The following is a 13,693-nucleotide window of genomic DNA, read 5'->3' as shown; positions in this document are numbered from 1 at the left end:
AAAAAAAATCTTCATTGTAGAAGTCTCTTTTATATCCTGGTAAATTGGGCAAGAATAGCTATAAATAAATCAGAAAACCACGTGGCTTTTTCCTTCTCCATTTTCTAAAGCAGTCCATCCTTCTTCTTACCACAGCCCACGTAAAAATAACCACCCTAACAGCCTCTGCACCTCACCTGAATTCCCACTAAATAATTCTTTTCTTCATCCCATGAGAGCCCTTTACAGGTGAGGAAACTGCCTCACAGAGTTTTCTTCACTTGTCCAATATTTCTAAACAAAGCAATGGCACAACCAAGAGCAACATCTAATTTCACTCCATTCCAAACCCCACATTACCAAGAGACTGTGGTAAGGAAAACCAAGGGTGTGGTTTCAAAGGCAGGAATTTTCCAGCACCACGCCTCCATCCACGTCCCCATCCAGAAGGTAAAGTTCTTTGTCTGACTTTCCCGCCGGGGCTGGGTAGAAATTCCAGGTGTGCTTCTTTGTTCAAAAAGCCAGGGAAAACTCCAGGAGGAAGGGCCTCTGATGCGGACCTGGCAGCCAATCCACTATCAGGGTCAATTATCAATCACTCCAGGGGACGTTTAAACGAACTCCTCCCATTGGACGAGAACACGAATGGGGCGGGAATAACTCCTGGGTTAAAATCCCCCTTCCCCTTCCCTGTCCGGATTCCTCCCTTGAATCTCCTCCATGGCAGCTTGGGCCTCCCCCCCCCCCTCCCCCCCCCTCCCCCCCCCCTCCCCCTCCCCCTCCCCTTCCCTCCCCCACCCCCTCGCTAATAAATCGCTCTAGAGAGTCCGAATGGTAAGCACACAGTGCCTCCAGGGCCTCCTTCCCCTTCCAGGGATGTGAGAGGCCAAGGACCTGGGCAGGTAGGGGAAAACGTCAATGACAGAAGAGGAAGCCTCTTTGGGACACCCCGCTGCTCTGTTCCCGTCCCCTGCTTACATTTTTGGTGACCAGGAGGGAGCTGAGCCCCTGTGCCCCGCCCCAGTTACATTCCTACTATGCTATATTTCTCTCATCTTTTGTTGTTTTTCTCATAAAAAACATCATACAAACCTATGACTTTTAAACCTAAGGAAGTTGACAGCAACATCTGCCTTTTTTATACCTCTGCAGTGTAATATTTCTCTGTCATATTATAGAGTCTCATAACGTTTTCATCATAAAACACGTTCTTTGTAATACTTTAAATGATTTAGCAGCTCCAGGATACAATCTGCACAAAAATTATTATTTCCATCTTACAGATATAAAATTGAAAGCATCTTTACCAAGTCCCATTTTTAACAAAAAAAGAGTTCAGCTCTCAAGCTCAATGCTCTTTTCCCATTGTCTAATGGCAACAGCTTCAATTACGTTTGCACTAACCTGGTAATATGGGAATCTCTGCCATATTTGAATTTATCTGCAATTTTTCCACATTGCTTCTCTCACTTACGGTTCAACAAGATGTCTCTGTTTAGCAATCTTGATGCTTTTTGGTACTGCTGTTTAGGAGATGGTGGTGTCAAGGATAGAACAGGGAAAAGTTGCAAAACCTCTCTGGATTTGGCTTTTTTTGCACCCTACATATCAGACTATAGTTTCTTTTCACTGTTCCTAGCTCTTCCTTCTTTTGTGTTGTACATAAGAGCATCACTCAATCTTTTTTTTTTTCCATCTATGTTTATATCTCATCTCCTACTCTGTCTTTAAACAAAAAAATGCACAAATGAAATCTCCATTTTTGCCCATGGCTATTGACTAATTTTTTTGTGTCTCCCCAAAATTTGTCTGTTGAAGCTTAAATTCTCAATATGTAGGTATTTGGATGCAGGTTATATGAGAGGTGATTAGGCATGAAGGTGTAGCCCTCATAATTGAAAGCAGTACCCGTGTACAAGACACTCTGATAGGTAACTCGTCCTTTAAGCCGTAGGAGACACAGTGAGAAGATGGTCACTTGTGAACCAGAGAGTGGGGCATGAGCAGTAATAGAATCTGCTGGCACCTTGATTTTTGACTTCTCAGCCTCCACAACTATGAGAAATAAATTTCTGTTGTTTATAAGTGATATGGTTTGGCTGTATCCCCTTCCAAATCTCAGCTTGAATTGTATGTCCCAGAATTCCCACAGGTTATGGGAGGGACCTGCGGAGAGGTATTTGAATCATGGAAGCTGGTCTTGCCCATGCTATTCTCCTGATAGTGAATAAGTCTCATCAGATCTGATGGGGATGTCAGGGTTTTCTCCTTTTGCTTCCTCATTTTTCTCTTGCTGTCTCCATGGAAGAGGCACCTTTCTCCTCCCACCAGGATTCTGAGGCCTCCCTAGCCATGTGGAATTGTAAGTCCAATTAAACCACTTTTCATTCCCAGTTTCAGGTATGTCTTTATCAGCAGCTACTACAGTAAGCCACCAGTTTATGCATTTTGTTATGGTAGCCTACCCGACTAACACACCTCCCTCTCAATATCCAGTCCATCACTGTCAACTAGATAACACCAGAACTTGAAAGCCGTACTCATTACCTCCCACCCAATAAAACTTGTTTCTGACTGCACTGTCTCCAAAAATATTACTGTCAATCACAACAATTTAAGAAGAATGGAATTTTGTTACTTATTTATTCCCCATGTGTCATCCACAGGTAAACCTTACTCCTAAGTGGTGCTAACATGTACAGGGGAGGATATGAATACATTGCTAGTTGTAATAGGAGCAAAAGTATTTGCTGTCTCTTTTTGGTCATTTTCGTATTAAGAGAAGAGGGTACAATTCTTTACCGTCAATGCCTATAAGAAGTGGCAGATCATTTCCTTTGTGCTTTTTATATAATAAAGGGGCACAAATAGGAGAAGCACATCTTCTAGTTAGGCCAGGGCAATTCCAACTCTGCTTTGTACCAGTGTAGTTATTAATAGTGGTGTTCTTTACTTAAAAAAAAAAAGTTCTAGCTGGGTCTTTAAAGGACATGCTTACCCCAGCACAATGTTCTTTGGAAAAAGAAGATTTTACGTGCCATATTGGATAGTAGTGATGAGAATGGAGACAAAACCTGAGACGGCTGGAGGAGGTGAGAAGAGTTACCAGATGGAGGCTACAATCTGGGAAGCATATCTCAGGGAACAGATCCCAAGAAGGAGAAGGCCCACCACCTAGGAAGAGCCACATGGAGGATTATTGCACAGAACGAACACGAAGGGCTCCGCTTGATTGCCCAAAAATCACGGAAGAGGTTGATACTGGCACCAGACATCCCACCCATCCTCTGGTGAGCTGAATCACGTTCCCTCCTGCCTCAATTACTTCCCTGCTGCATTGCTACCTTTCAATGATGTATCACTATTTTTCCTCTTTCTTACTAATTAAGGCAAACAAGCACCATTAAAAATAATTTATTCCTGGCCATATGGGAGTTGAATTATCATCAGCCTGCAGTAAAATGAAATTTACCATTTTCTGCATCTGAGGTTGTGGTAGGAGACCCTCCTTGTAGGGAGCAGGAGAGACACCACAGGTGAGTCAGCATTTTCCCCTGTGATGACGCAGCAGGAGTGGTATTGCCCACTCCAACAGATACAGTTCAGCCACTTTGGATTATCCCCTATTGATACTCCCTTGCAATGTCCAAGACAACCACAATTCCAAAGGGAATGGGACACCGTACCCTTAGTGTAGAGTTGGTAGGAAAATCTAACAGTCCCAGCCTGACCAACATGCTAAAAATGTAAAAATTAGCTGGGTGTGGTGGCACATGCCTGTTATCCCAGTTACTCAGGAGCCTAAGGTAGGAGAATCTCTTGAAGTCGGGAGGTGGAGGTTGCAGTGAGCTAAGATCGCGCCACTGCACTCCAGCCTGCGTGACAGAGCAAGACTCTGTCTCAAAGAAAGAAAAGAAAAGAATACCTCACAGCTGTGTAGAGAAATCTCAACTGTAGAATCCATAATCCTTTACTTTGCTACAACCCAACTCAGGATTAATCCTTTCATATGCCTCCTCTCTGCCTCATCTGACCCACCTGAACTCTCTCTGAAGACACCCATACATGCTCTTGTGAGTTAATCACGATCCTGCCTGCCTCAGTTTCCTCCCCACTGCAGGCTACCTCTCCATAATCCACCACTATCGTTTCCATTTTTACTGAATCATTTTCTCAGCAAACAAACATCGTTGAAAATAATTTACTCCCGGCTACCCTTAATTGCTATTCCATTTATTTACTCCTCTTTATTTATAGAAAAGCTTCCTGAAGGAGTCATTTATACTTGAAAGCTTTTCTTCCTCTCCCCTCATTCTGTCTTTGGCCCACTGACATCAGCCAGTTCCCGATTGTCCTCTGACTTAACCTCTCCACAGCATCTGACACAGATGACTCCCACCTTCATTAAACCCCATCTTCCTCTACCCCCTGGGAACTTCTCTTTCCTTGTTCTTCCCCTGCCTCACTGGCTTCACCTTCTCTGTTTTCTTTCTTGGAGTCCTGTCTTCTCAATTTGTATACATTCTGCGTAACAGGCCTCAAGATGCTGAACTGTCTCATCAACCGTCACTCACTTCAGCTTGATTCTGTTGTTTTATCTATCATGTGTGCACTATGTTTGTTTTTTTTTTTTGTTTGTTTTGTGTTTTTTTTTTTTTTTTTTTGAGATGGAGTCTCACTCTGTTGCCCAGGCTGGAGTGCTATGGTATGATCTTGGCTCACTGCAACCTCCACCTTCCAGGTTCAAGTGATTTCCTCTCTCAGCCTTCTGAGTAGCTGGGATTACAGGCACATGTCAGCATGCCTGGCTAATTTATCTATTTTTAGTAGAGATGGGGTTTCAACATTTTGGCCAGGCTGATCTTGAACTCCTGGCCTCAGGTGATCCACCTGTCTCAGCCTCCCCAAGTGCTGGATTACAGGCATGAGTTACCGTGCCCAGCCTCTGTGTGTGCACTATTAAAGCTCAAATTTAAATTTCTAACTGTCCAAATCTCCCCTGAGCTCTTGACTAACATGTATAGTTTCCTACTCAATATTTCCACTTGGGAATCCAATGGGCAATTTAGATTTAACATATTTAAAATCAGACCATTGATTTACACTGTGTTCCTCCGCTGTGTGCCTCTCCCTTCATCTTGTCTGCCATCGTGAATGGTTACTTTCTCATGCCGAAAACTCTGGAGTCATTCCTGATTCTCAAATTCCCTGAAATTCCAATCACATTTCACCAGCCAATCCTATTGGCTCCATCTTTAAAGAAAATATATGCTGCAACCAATTATCCTCACATCTGTCCTTACTATTCCACCTATTCCATCATGCATAGTTCCTGTTACGGGGGTACTGTTCCAGTAGAGTTTAACTAGACCCCTGCTGCTTCTTTCCTGCATCCTTCAGTCTATTTGCTACCAATTAACTACCATTCTTCTTTAAAAAATTTAGCCAAGCTATGTCAATCTTGTGTTCAAACTCGTATGCAGGCTTCCCGTCTTCCTAGGCAGGAATGAACTGCAACGGTATTACCTGGCCTGGCCGACCTACCTGATGGTACCATGAACTATCCCTCTGATGTCTTGTGCTACTGTTCTTTCCCCTTTCCTGTTTACTCTGACAACATTGGCCTGTCTCTCAGTCTAATTTGCACTCCCGTCAGGGAAGCTTTGTACATGCTGTTTTCTTAAACTGAAACCTTCTTTCTCCTCATATTTTCATGCATTTCATTTAGTCTTTGTTAAAATGCTAGCTTGCTAGACAGCCTGTGACTATCCTATACAGGGTAGGTATCAATTTCCATTCATCTCTATGCCGCTTAATTTTCTTAATAAAATCTATTCCCACAAGACATGTTATGTGTTTATATGTTTTATTGTGCCTACACCTGCTGTATCTCTTCATTAGAATGTAAGCTTTATGAGAGAGGGGAGATTGTCTGCTTTATCTGTTTTACTTACTGCTGTAGCCCAGTCTGCATAGCAGTATCTGGCACTTTATGGATGCCCAGTAAGCATTTGCTGAATGAATGAATTCATTCATCTTGCATAGCAGATGTCAGATTAGTCTCTCAAAAGCACACATTCTGCATCAACCATCTTCTATTCAAAGTATTTCCTAAATTCTCCATTCATGCTGAATTAAGCCTAAAAAAATCTTAACCTGGCATTTCGGACACTATGGAGAAGTGGAAGGGGAAGAGAATTAACAGTATTTACCAATAAAATAATAAATTGTATATATAAGAAACTAACTTACATGTGATGGACACAAAGTGAAGAGGGATTATATTACTTTAAAAAATAGTAGAAGAAACTGGATCAAAACCTGGAAAAATGTCATGTAATAATAACGACACTGACTATAATAAATTCAAATTGAAACATATACGGTTTCATGTTAAGGAAAGATGTTGATAAGCAAGGCCACTAGAAAGATGACTTATGCAACTCCATGATCGATTTGAGGCATATTAAACATATTATTGACAAAAAGGAGCCTATTTCAACAGAACATTTGGAATCTATCGTACCAGAAGAAGTACTAAAATTAGTCCTCCTTCTCTTCGAACTTCCATAGAGAAGTTAGGAATATGTATAAGCTATTTTCAAAAAAAATTGAATTACTATATATAAGAAGAAAAAAATAGTGTGCAACACTAGAGAACATAAATACATCCAGTGGTTTTAAACAATAAAGAAATGTGTTCAGTTAGTCTGAGAAAACCAATGGAAAGATTTCTCTAAATAATACAGGTACAGAAAATGAAAGGAGGATTTTTAGGCATGTACGTATTTCAAAACATTAGCAGGGACACTGGGAGAAAATGCAGAAGGTGACAAAACAATTTAAATGTGTTACAAATATATTAATACTCCAACTGCAAGGGGTTGGGGGAAATGACACCCAAGAAGCTTTGGAAATGAATAAAATCTGTAAGATCGAAGGCAAAAGGAATTTAAGAAAACCACCCTACTCTGGTAAATTTGTTTCCCATGGGGTACAGTTTAAAATTTTATATTAATTTTAACAATTAATTTCATAATATTAACAACTGAGTTCATATTAATTGTTCAATTCTGATATACATGCATACTGATATCAGAAAATGGAAGGCCTCCTTCTCTTAGTGATACCACTAAGTATGTGTATACCATTCAAGGCCAGTAGAACGATGACTTGTGTAACACCATGATCAATCTGAGGCATAGTGATGCCACTATGCATGTGTATCAGAACTGAACAATTAATATGAACTCATTTGTAGCTTCATATAGTTACTGATGTATACCTTAACAGTATTTACAGACATATGTCTATGCATGGGATAGTCTACATCAGTATATTTTCCTGCTGTCAACAGAGTGCCTGGAACAACGAGAGCTTTGTCCAGTAGCAATGAGCACACTTAGCAAGCAGATCTTGGTCTCTAATACCATTCTCAATTAAAGGAGCCCAATCTTCTTGAAGTAATGGATAATTCTAAGACTGACATGGAAAATATACAAGATAACCCTGAAACATTTTGTGATGCCAGAAAGTAAAGAAAATGTTAAACATCATTGCCAAATTGTTATAAATTAAAAGTTCACTTTAAAAAGTGATTAGCTACAACAGCCAATGAGATTTTCAGGGCTAGAAATATTCAGGTAGAGGGAATGTCTGGTTTGAAACTGTAGTTGACTCAGAACTAATTGCCTATGGGATTCTGTGTACTAAGTGTCGCTGCTGTATGATTTTTTTTTTTTTTTTTTGTATAGCTCACTGCACCTGTCACCTCCTGGGCTCAAACAATCCTCCTACTTCAGACTCCCAAAAGCTGGGACTATAGGCACAGGCCAGTACACCAGGCTATTTTGTTGTTGTAGAGATCGGGTCTCGCCCTGTTGCTCAGGTTGGTCTCAAACTCCCGGGCTTGAGTGATCCTCCAGCCTCAGCCCTCCAAAGTGCTGGAATTACAAGAGAGAGCCACCACACCTGGCCTTGTATGACTAATTTTATACTACGGCTTACTGGGAGGTAGAATGTTATTGTTGTTAAAGGCCCAGACTATGGGTAGAATGAAGGCCTTTAAATACTGTCCATTAGTTATGAGCCAGGTGCCCTTATGGGTTTCTGATCTTCCCTAAACCTTGGCTGCCTCATCCAGGCAAAGAGTACTATAATAGTCTCTATGTGACTGGTTGCAATAAACATTACATAAAATAGCCACAGTTATTTATCATTACATCAGAAGAGAACATTAGATTAAAAACAATCCCCAGATGTATTAAATAAAATAATCTCAAAATGATTGACTCTCTTTTTATCTACTCATCTTTCATGCATCTATTCAGGTGTCATTCTATTTAAAAATAAACAATTATTTATAATATCTTTTAAATCTTATAATCTAACCCAACACGATCAACTATATCTGCATTTTGGTTCTTAATTTGTCTGTTCTTCATTCAAATTTAACTCCTCTCAATGTTTTTAAAATAATTATCCTGTAGTTTACATCGCTGTGTATGCTTTTACTCACATCACTCTCTGAATTGTATCTGTAGTCAACCCCTAGATGAGATGTTTAAACACCCAGCTCAGATGCCACCTCATTAATAAATCATGACCTGCTATTTCCAGCTAGCTCACTCCCTCATCTCAATTAGTTTATCCCGCTGTTTTCATAACTTTTATTGTGCTTAATGCATTGTGCTGTGCTTTACAGCTGTACGCATGCTTAATTAAACTATCAGATGCTGGAAAATAAAGCAGAATGTCTGTATAATTTTCCTGCATTCCTTTCATAGCACTGGCCAAACTTCAGGCTCTGGCTTCACGATAGGCACTCAATGAATCTGAATTAATAAAGGCAGTTATACTTCAGAAGACTGTGGTTTCATACGGTCAGTATCTCTGAAAAAACTTTTGTGTATCTGTAAACTCTTGAGCTGATAGATACTTAAAATGCAATCACTGTCAATTTGGCTCCAAGCCTCATTGCTGCAAGATAAAAACTCACAGGCAACATATGCCTACCAATGATTAGCTGTCAAAATTCAAGCAAAGATTTCAGCAAACAGAGCAAGACAAGCCATTTGGAAAACATAATCTGGGGTTTTTTTAGGTTTTTTTGTTTACTACCTCTGTTGGGTCATTGCCAATTGGTGCCAACTTTGCAACAGTTCATGCAGAAATCTACCAAGCAGAAAAATCTATATATTTTAACATGTTTCCCCTAGTTTTGAGGTAACAGTTATTCATCTACAACATCAGTTCACAAAATTGGTGCCAGTCATTTTGCTTGCCTTTTCTTAATGATTGTGTCACGTTCTCTATGGGAACTGGGTGACAATGGAAGATTAGCATCGCTGGAAGTCTTCTGATTCTTTGTTTCAGTGGAAATGCACTCATGTTGCATGATGATATTCATTTCTGAAACCATACTCCCTATGTTCCTGAAAATAAAATTCTTAAGAGCATTCTCATAGTCAAATGAACTCATGAAGATTTGAATGTGTGTTCTGACTTGCGGTTCAAAAAACCTCATTACAAAGAGTATAGCTAGATTCCTGCCATCATAAATAGTGCAGGTAAATTCTTTTAATATACACATTTTGCTATCTCCCATCATCAGACAATTTGAACTTTCATCAAGATATGACACTGACAAAGAATTATTTGCTGATAACCAAAACAGCTGCACCAAAAAAAAAAAAAAAAAAAAAAACCCGTAAGATCTAACCTACATCACATGGCTTAAAATACCTTAAATACTCTCATTTCCACACTTTCTAGAAAAAATTTGAGCTATATTAGCCGACACTTAGCTAGTTAATACAACACATTTTGAACAACATAGTTACATATATATATAGTATGCATTTGCTGGAAAAGAGAATCAATTAAATATTCTTCTGATAGAATATTTGTTTTATGAGCAATGTGATTCAGTATATTCATAACAAGGGGGAGATAATTATCTAATACACGACTATAAATATTGTCTTTGTTTCCATAATTTTGTTTATATCATTATTCTTACATCATTAGACTAAAAATTCATATTTAGCTTTGTATTATATTCCTTACCATCTTCGTACTCTTATTCATATGCATATGTACATCTCATTTAGAGTTATAAACTTTTCACGTGTCAGGAACTTTTGGAATCATTCTATCAACTCTAATCTACTCTTTTTAGTGATGATAAAAAAGACCCTTAAAACAAGTTGACCTTCTGGAAGTCAAACAATTCTATTGATTCAAGAAATGAAAAAAGTAGAAAAAGAGTAACTTAACAACAACAATAAAACCAGCAGTAAAACCACCTCACACTGTAGTCCATCTGCTGTCCTACTTTATTTTTGAGAGAATAACATCAAAAATCTGTTTAAATAGAATTACAAGTATTTGGGTCATTTTATTTCTGAGCGTATGGAATCCTGAAAGAAAACAGTTAAAAGTTGAAAGCATATGGGGCGGGGAGACCACCATGAGCAATAAGAAATGAGGTATGCAGCATAGGAGACCAATATTGTGAAACTATAGACAGAGGTGCTTTTAAAAAATTCATCATTTGGGGGCCTTTCAATGTAGGCACAAGTCAACCTAGACACTTTAATAACTTCTGCAGTGATCTGCACATGCAGTTAAGTACAATAATCATGGACCATAAAGAGACCACAGAGGCAGAGAGGAGGAGAAACATCGTGTTTGGTGTGTGCTTTTGTAGAAGGATGGGTGCTGTATACCAGCAAGGTTTCTATCCATAATGGGTAACATCAAGGAACTTCCTATTAAGAGTAACTCTCTTATTCCGAAAATGCATTTACATGTAACATCTTACTTCCAGACAAGGCTGCACAGATAAGGTCATAATCTATCACATGCACACTTCTGAAGGTTAAAGAACTGAATAAGAGTAAATAAATAATGGCCGGACATGGTGGCTCACGCCTGTAATCCCAGCACTTTGGGAGGCTGAGGCAGGCAAATCACGAGGTCAGGAGTTCAAGAGGAGCCTGGCCAGCATGGTGAAATTCTGTCTCTACTAAAAATACCAAAAATTAGCTGGGCATGGTGGTATGCACCAGGAATCCCAGCTCCTCAAGAGGCTGAGGCAGGAGAGTCGCTTGAACCTTGGAGATGGAGACTGCAGATCATGCTACTGCATTTAACCCCGGGTGACAGAGAAGACTCTGTCCGGGGAGGTAAAAAAAAGAAAATGAGTAACAAAGGAGAGAAGACCAAATAGAACACTGCCATGAGACTGAATGTGAGCATATTGGCTATCTTTGTTCTCTGTGTGTGTGGGTGAGAGAGAGACAGAGAGAGAGATAGACAGAGACAGGAGAAAGAAGAGGTGGGGAAGCAGATTAATCTTAATTACTGATTTATTTCTCCTACATGATGTACTTCCAAGTTAGGTCTGATAGAAACAGAAGACTGCCTAGCCTGACTCAAGTTTGCAAATGGGACAAGAGTGGCTTAGCTGGACCAACACACACCTGGTACATTTCATTATTGTATTAATTCACCTTCATTTTCTTCCTCACCTACCCTTTACCTTCCTCAAGAACTGTACTGGCTCCTGCTAGACTTTTTAAAAAGGAATCCCTGCATCTCTTTACACCAAATCCGTGAGTAGATGGGCAATACCTCTTTTTCTTCCACAAAACACTAAAAAATTGTATTGTGAGAGAAGAGAGAGGACGATGAAAGAACAGGGCAATGTATGAATTTAGACATATCAGGAGATTTGCTGAAAAATCTTCACCAAGAACAGCATGGGAGGAGGGGGAAATCAGGTGGGGGGGAATTGAGGGGATGACAGAACAAAGCAGAGAAAACAGGAGTTTCTGGGATGAACTGAAACTCATTTTAAAGAGCACGACTCAGCAAATTTATCTCAGAGACATATCCTCCTACTTCTGAAATAGTCTTTGTATTTTATCTGCTTATTTCTTTTTATGCATAAAAAGATTTTATTATAAAATTTAGCATAATTTCTTTAAGAAATTTGAAAGAGCAAAATTATGCTTCTTTGAAGCGATCTACATTCTGGCATCATTTTCTTCCAGGTAGACTTCTCCTGTAAAATGTAAGCAATCAAAAGTACTAGAGTATGCGGAAATACCTGAGCCATGATGATACGTTGTTACAAAGATCAGAGTTTGACATGTGAATGACATCATTCATCATTTCATAACTCTGTGTTTTAACTGTGTTAAACTTTACTTTTACTGGGTAATTTAATTGGGAATGCATTTTGTCTTTTCCTTGTTTAAAAAAATTAAATAAGAAAAAATGTTTTAAAGCTACTTAATATTAGACATGTTCTTTTATCTCCTCATGCCCTTTCAGGGCTTTTGTTATAATATGCACCCTGTCCAAAATTCATCTATGGATTTGGGTGTGTCCTCAGTCTGTCTGGGACCAGATGAAAATTTACAAACCTAAATGGATTATAAATGTTCCAGTGCACTGTGCCTACAGCATTGGATGACAGCCAAGAGTCGGGAGAGGGAGCATTGAAATTCTGACTCTGAGAGTTTGCAAACTCCAGAAGCAGGTGGATTCTCAGCAGTAACTCTTATGAAGGTGCTCAACAACAGTCATCTTCAAGAAATGCCTCTTTTCTTTATTTTTCTAACGTGATTTTATCTGTGTTAAGCAGCCATTTTTCAGGATGGATGTGAAGTTCAGTGTCAGTCACCATGTGAGCGTTTTCCCAGCTCAGTCAGATCATGAAAGATATGCAGGATGCAGGTGGCTCCAGAGCAAGGAGGTGTCACCTGGGCTGAGGTTCAGGCCGGTGCTCCTCTTCCTCTCAGGCTCTGCTGCTCCATGCACAGTACAGGGGGGCTTCTCCCCACAAGGAGGTTGCTCACTGTGGACTTTCAGGGTGTTGCTGAACATGTGGGCTTGGGGTGCAGCCTTTAAGGGTTTCCAAAGCAGGTCAGTCCTGTCAGCAATCCAGACCACACAAGACCAAAGCCCCGCTTCATGGGAGTGGAACCAGGGAAGTCTGGAGGTCCCCAGGCTCTGAAGGATTCTGCACCTAGGGATTGATGATCTGTGGTTGCAGTCCTGAATCCTTAATACTTTGATCTTCAAATTTATGTTTTGTAAGTGAAATCGAATGAGACAATGCAGAGTGCAGGGAGACTTGGAGTCTTGGTTTCTAGGTGATCGCATCTGTGGCCACAACTCTATCTCCTCTTCTAAACTTTTTTCAGCTGATGGGTCCCTGACCCTGTGGACTTTGAGTCCCACCCAACTTCCCCTCCCTCCCCAAGCCTAGGCAGGGGCTGGCATGGGTACAGAACAGTGGGCGCACTCACTGCATCTGGCTGACAGGCATGGAGGTGGTGGTCCCAGCCCCACGGCAGCAACAACCTGGAGGAAGGCTCCGACAACCCTGACCCCAGACCCAGCATGTCCCAGCACTGCGTGGAGCCCTCATGGGAACCTGTCTACGGCAGGGCCAAGGCTCCTGCAGGAAAGTATAAGCCTCCTCTCCAGAACTTCCTTTATCCTGGCCCCCAACGCCCGTATTCTTCATGGGTTCTTTATAAGTGTCATTTTTTTGTGTGTGATGAAAATAAAAGGAATTCACTAAATATTATAACTTTTAACTTTTTGAGACCGAGTCTCACCCTGTTGCCTAGGTTGGAGTGCAGTGGCACAACCTTGGCTCACTGCAACCTCTGCTTCCCAGGTTCAAGTGAGTCTC

This window comes from Sapajus apella, unplaced genomic scaffold, assembly GCF_009761245.1.
Source record: "Sapajus apella isolate SASKATOON/1434 unplaced genomic scaffold, GSC_monkey_1.0 scaffold116, whole genome shotgun sequence".
In the NCBI taxonomy this organism is placed as follows: domain Eukaryota; kingdom Metazoa; phylum Chordata; class Mammalia; order Primates; family Cebidae; genus Sapajus; species Sapajus apella.
Note: the sequence above shows the minus strand (reverse complement) of the source record.